General features: G+C 44.1%; 1 non-coding gene across 1 annotated transcript; it reads right to left on the reverse strand.

Annotated features, from left to right (window-relative positions):
• Window positions 1-2,491: 2,491 nt before the first annotated feature.
• Window positions 2,492-2,607, reverse strand: LOC112391151 (U5 spliceosomal RNA). The gene has a single exon (XR_003001419.1). It is a non-coding gene; the product is annotated as a U5 spliceosomal RNA (small nuclear RNA).
• Between the last annotated feature and the right edge of the window lie 4,034 nt (window positions 2,608-6,641).

Genomic DNA, 6,641 nt, shown 5'->3' on the forward strand with positions numbered 1-6,641 from the left:
TTTACTGATCTCCCCTCACTGTTTAGAAAGCCAGGCCTCTCCTGGTGGAGCTAGTGTTTCTTTGGTGGTGTGACTTACTTCTGTATATTGCTCAGTTCATCCATATTATGTGGATTTTTACTAGATCCATTCTCAGTATGTCCTGGCCTCCCATAACAGGGTAAGTTGAGAGGGCAACAAAAAAGAGATGCTATAAAAGCCTTCACTACTTTAATGGTATTACTGGGAATGTAACAGTTTTCAGACAGAAATATGACAAAATTCTTTCTACAGAACTTTTCAAACTGTCAGTTCAGAGGGAGAAAACTTTTTTTTTTTTTCCTACAGAGAGCCACTGCTTGATTCAACTTAATTTAGGTTTGGGGGGAAATTTGGGCAAACCCCATTGTTCAGCAGAACCCTGCCTTCAAAGAGCTAAAGACAAGTCACTTTGTCATCCGTTGTCATTGTAACCAAACCTCAACTATTATTAACCATGACTTGCCTTAGTTCTGGTTTATCTTAGTAAGACCAAGAAGAAAAAAAGTCTTCAGCTGCAAAAGTATTCTGTGTCTACTACCAAGCATGTATTCTGTGCTTAATGCCAGAGATGGATGAGAAATGCTACAAGACTTAGGAAGAGAGAGTAAACTGAGGTTTAGGGTGGTCCAAAGAGCTTCATGGAAGTAAAGGATCTTGAATTCTATTTTGAAGGAGGAGTAGGACTTAGGTGAAGAGATGATGGTATGTCAGGAGAATGATGTAAGGTGAGACTAGAGGCAGGAATATGGGTGTCCTTTTTTTGCAGATTAGTGGCTGGCCAGCCTTTTTTTTTTTTTCTTTCAAAGAGAAAGAAGAAAAATGGGTAGATAAATGTAGCTGGAACAGAGGTTCATTTGGGAGAGTAGCCCAAGATGAGGTTAAAAGAGTGAGAAGGAAGCAATCTTTGAAGGGCCTTGGGTCTTAGAAGACCAGACAGGCTGTCTAGGAATTGATATGTAGAGGTGGTACAGTAACTTCCCTCATTTTCTTCTTTTTTCTAGGCTGCTTTATTCACTGTATGATATTTTAATCAATTTTATGGGAGGCAGAGAGAAGATTTTTGGAAAAAAATAATTAGAATCAAGGGTTAAACGCAGGCAGCGTCACATACTTGTGCCATTGGGTGAAAATTCTAATGTAGACGAGAGAAATAACAATGACTAGTGTCCTGAAATTTACACAAAGAAGCAATTCCCTCAACTCCACAACCCGGGAAGCATAGGGGCTGACACAAAGCAGAAGGTTCCTCTTCAAATTGGATCATGACTTGTCAGTACCTGCATTTGAGGGAAGAGAGCGTTACTCTGCTTGCCTACCAAGCACTCAACCAACCTTGCAGGTGTCTGGGCATCTTTGAACTTAAATTTAAGCAGGGAAACTAGGTAAATGTCCACTGACTGAATGGAAGGTCAGAGTGTTTATAACTGAGACACCAAAGTGAACTGCATTTCACTGGAGGCTGTTTTGTGATCAAAAGGCATGTATTTCATAGAGTTGAAGGGTATCTCAGTTCAGTGTACATCCAAGTATTTTCCAAGATGCAGACCCTTTGAGACAAAGAACACATTTCCTTTGTGCCCTCTTGAATGTTGACCAGCCAATGACCCAGTGAAGTTTGGAGGAAGTGAATGAAAAGTATAAATAAAATTGTATTGATAGCTACTTAATTATTATGTAGTTTCATGTTTAATATTCAAAAATTTGATTAAATGGGTATGAAAAGCCTCAATGAAAGTAAATTAATGAACAGATTTTTGTTCCCTGAAGACAGAGAGGCGTTTCATTGGCAGCTGCCACTGTGTGATACGTATCCTTGATTATACTCAAGGTAAGTAAGAAAGGACCAAAATAATCAGAAAGGGAAATTTAGTGTACATAAAACTTTACTTTTGGTGAGTTTCTTTTTGTGGATGGGCTCTTCAAAATTTGTAGAAAGCTAGTCCATAACCCTGACACTTTTCCTTTTATGGGTTTCATTTCCCACAGTCCTTTTTTCAATACTCACCACACATGTAATTACTTGTTCCAGGTCTGTTTACCTCATTAGACTCCACGTGGACAGGGTCTGTATTGCCATGGCCAGGCACTCAGGGTCAGCACAAAGGCACTCGCTGGCCCGGGGCAACTTTGGATTGCAATCCAGCCAGGCATTATTTAAACTTCTCAACCTGAAATGGAAGTTTGTTTTGATTTTGCTGTATGGGTTTACGTAGGCTAGCTGGGGGCCCTAGGGTCAACAAACATCTGTTGAGTGACAACTAAGGATGCTTGGATTTCAGACCTGAAGCTTTAAAGGGAAGGAAAGCACTGGTGTAAACCTTGGTTCCACTTGTTGCTCAGTTCCAGGGGCACCTCATCTTTCTCTGCGCATCAGCTCTGTCTCCATCTTGCTGATACATCTTGGCAGAAACACTGATACCTCCATGGGTTGAGTCTCAGCTTCTTTTTTTTTTTTTTCTTTTTTTAAATTGGCCTTGCAAACGCAAGACCTCAAAAAATTGGGTAAAAACTCAGAATTGTTCCTCTCCACGGAAATCTTTAGTAAAAGGCGAAAGATTTATACGATCTGAAGAGAAACCAGAGTATCAGCTTTACTTCTTCATTGGTAAAGCTCCGTGTGATTTTTCATGGAAGCTGAGTTAAACGTGGAGGAACTCACACATTTCTAATCTCCTTCATCTCTGCTCTTTCGATGAAATGGTCGAAAGAACAAGGGAGAGGACCACAAGAGTAAATGTAGTACCTACTTGCAGGCATCTCGAGCTGAAGCTGCGGTCTTTGGCCACCAGCTTGTGTGAGAGAACACGGGACGTCCTGTGCCTCCCGCTTCGCATGTGGTGTAGGGCAGCCAGCCAGACACCATGCTAGCACCTTCCAAGGTCACAGGTTTAATTCTAGCCCAAACCTGGACAAGCTAATGTTCAGGTGAGAACCCACCGAGGTTCAGAAATGGCTGCCAGGATCCTGGTGAGCAGCCTGAGGAGATTAGCCCGTGGATGCCGGGTATAATTCTTCTCTCCCTATGTTTCCTTTTCCCCTCCTCCTACCTGTTTCCTCCTCTTCTCATTCATTGATTTCTCCTTCATTTTGCACTTCTCCAATCCATCCTCTTCCTAGCTTCCCTCCACCCACCTCTTTTTGTCCCTCCTTCCACTGCATCCCCTCTCTTTTTGTCTTCACACTTTCTCTCCTGTTTTCCCGTCCCTTTCTTTTCCATTCCTCAATCTCCCTCTCTCTCTTGCTTTTACTCTCCTTTCTCTTCCTTTTGTCTACAACTCACTGAATTCCTATTTCTCTCTGTCTCTTCTTCCCTCTCTTTCTAAGAATTTCTTGATGAAATTAGAACTAAGAGGGGCTTCATGAAATCCTTGGCTGGAAGAAAAGATGGGTGGAAGGGATTCTGATCGTAGGCAGCCACAAAAGTTGATTTGTAGCTGATCTTAAATGTGGGAAAAGATTTTCAATTACAAAACTCATAAAATGTAAGGATGAGGGATACTGGCTGCATTTAGAATTTGACTAATGGTTTCAAAGTGCTTTAAAAAGTTTGGCATTTGCCAGCCTTCCTTTCTTCCCCTAATCCTCAAACCCATGAGTTTTTATGGGAAATATAATCCTTTTTTCTGATTCATTTACACTTAGCTCATCTGAGTATTGTTTTGTAAAAACCATCTGAAGTCCAAGAAGTTTTATGAGATCTTTAAAGACTTGTGTCTTGAACCAGGAAGTTGTGTACTGCCAATATAAATGGACCTTGAAACCTAGGGGTCTTGGCATTAAACAGGGTCTAAACTTGGCAAAGGCTGGTCCCCATGCCTGACAGAAACTGGGCTTTCATTTTCAGATTAATAGCGAGTTCAGTGTTTTAGATGAGTGACCATCTCATATGATAGTACATAGGTTGCACAACACATTTTTCAAGGATTATCTTACTAGTTATGTAGATAGCAAGAGACTAATGTGGAAAAGCTATGACTTTGCTGGAGTTTCTCAACTAGAGTGGGGCTGCTTGCTTATGTGTATATTACCACATTAATGGTTGTATATAAACACACATGCATACAAATGTATATGGATCATTCACGGATGAGATTAACATTTACACTAGAGATTCTTCCTGTGGTTACATTTCAGAGATTATCTGATTGTAACATATCCAAATCTGTCATAAGGCAGGTCGTAATCAGGTTGAAGACTGGGGTGAGATACCCACCTCTGCCTTGCTGTGGGTGAAGAGAAAGAAAGATTGCGTTGTATCTTTTTAAACATTTTTTTTCTGCAGAGTCATAGAGCGTGGTTGAGCTCATTGCTGTCCCCAGATGTGAGGACCTTGGGTTGATCTCCAGGCCCTCTGGAAACAGGCTCTCAGGTGAAATGACTTGCTCAAGTTCCCGTGGGAAGTGAAGCAGCCACACTGCTCCAGCCCAGCCCTCTGGATCCCTGTCCAGGCTCTGCCCTCTGCGGGCAGCTGCCTCTCATTGACCGAAACAGGCTTTGATGTATGCCGTCCATGTGAGTCCTGCAGTGCCTAACAAGAAGAGCTCACCCACCACCATAGACTGCAGTCTGGTCCTTTTGTCATGCTGTCCATCACTATTTCCTGAGCTTTCACCTGTCTGACAGGTCTTCTTTCCAGCCTAGGCTCTTCAGCATGGAGTTATTGCTTGTAGACACCCCCTGCCCCCATCCACTTCAACTGTTGCTCATAATCCCTACCTGAGAGAGAAAATCTCTGTACACTGATTTGAGCTGCGGGTAGGAAATGTTTTCCCTACATGTTGTGAATTTTCCATGAGATGACAAAGAATTGTGGGTTGTACAGTGACATTGGCCTCTCACAAATCAGATACTGCCTTGGGAGAGTTCGGTTATTATCTCAAACTGTTGCTTTATTTATCTTTTTAAAAAGCTTTTGTTTATTTACATTTTTTCTCTCTAACCAGATAGGAAGTTTCTCCAGAACAAAAAGGTTGTGCCTGTGATACTTTGTTTCTGCAAAGGGTCAGCCTCTCTGCTTGCCTCAGAGTAGCACTTGGTGAATATTTATTAGCTTGTGCTCTGTCCTTTCTACAGAATCCCAGGCTGGGAGGCAGTTTCTTCACCCACCTGCCTTCCTCAGTCTTCTCAGCTGGTTCCTTTTGGCCTGGCTCAGAGACTGACCTTGAGTGACCTCACTCATCTTGTCCACAGGGATGTTCTTAGAGCCACAGACTCTTAGGGCTGGGAGGAATTTTTAATCCAACTTCTCTGTTGGATTATAGAGGAGGAAGTCAAGGTTCAGAGAGGAGAGGTGAACGGCCTGTGGTCTTTCAGCTACTTAGCAGCAGTGTTAGGACTGAACTGAGGTCTCTCCCTCTGGTCAAATGCTGTTTATTCTGTGCCTGGCTCTCAGAGTGTGTTCTCACATGAAACTGGTGGTCAGGCAGATGGACTGAGACCCTCTCCTGCCAAATCAAATATTGGAGGTCTTTCTCCAATGTACAGAAAAAATAGATTAAGGGATTAAGTTTCTTCAACTTTAAATCATTTTCTATTAATTCTTCTTAAACCATTGTCACCTGCTACCAACTGTCCACTAGCCAATGCGGGGTTTTCTATTGCATTCATGTAATAAAAGCGTGAATGCTGCTGGAGACACCGTTTTAAATTCAAATGCTAGAAGTAAATATGTTACTATTTCATGGTTTCCACCCAAAAGCACCCTGACCCCAGGGACTCTGTCCCCTGGGACATTCTGCATCTCCCTTAATGTGATTTTGTGTCATCTCCAGTGAGTGATCCTTTCCTTTCGGATAGGGGTCCAGGGAACTGATCTGACTTTAAAAAGAGACTGATAATGGCTTGGCGTTGTCATGGATCTTAAGTCCTGTCATAGAGGCCTGTATTCCTGTCATAGAGGCCTTTTCACCAGGAGCAGGGCTGCCTGCGGGGTCGATTCCTGTTGCGGTTTTCCCAGTCTACGCGGGCGCCCCCTGCTGCCCACCCTGGTACATGCCAAGAGGAGTAGGGTACCAGAAGCTGCACACTCAGAAACAGTCACGCGGAGTTTACAATCCCAAAGGGAACCATCTAAACACTTTCGATGGACACTTCGCGCACCCCGAGCAGTCCTTTCTGGGGCCCGATCTAGTATTTTAATCCAATACCCGCAGCAAGTATCCGAGCAAACACGGATAAGAAAATGACTGGAAATGCCTTCCAGACAGTATCAAATGAGTCCTGTGGGGCTTCTAGAAGGAAAGGACTGTTCAGTGACTTTGCCGAGTCCTTTGTCCTTTCCCGGGAGACGGGATCGAGGAGCGGGGACCTCTGCCTTGCCGACCCATAGGAACAATCGATGTGGATGTGGAGGGTGGCGGCGTGTTCTCGGGCTCATCTCACGCTTTCCCCAATTAGGATTTACTGCCTGACGTCACGTCTGCCGGAGATTGGCTGTTCAGATCTGACACTCGGTTCCACGGCGAGAGAAACTTTTTAAAGACTTTGCAGCCCGGGCTGCGGCTGAGCGTCCCGCGCGCTCACACCCGCCCTCGCCCACTCTCGCCGGGTCCCGGGCGCGGCAGCCCCTGCGCCGGCGGCGGGGCGAGCGGACCCTCACCTTGCGCGGCCCGCGCCCCTCG

This window comes from Neophocaena asiaeorientalis, unplaced genomic scaffold, assembly GCF_003031525.2.
Source record: "Neophocaena asiaeorientalis asiaeorientalis breed wild unplaced genomic scaffold, Neophocaena_asiaeorientalis_V1.1 scaffold18, whole genome shotgun sequence".
In the NCBI taxonomy this organism is placed as follows: domain Eukaryota; kingdom Metazoa; phylum Chordata; class Mammalia; order Artiodactyla; family Phocoenidae; genus Neophocaena; species Neophocaena asiaeorientalis.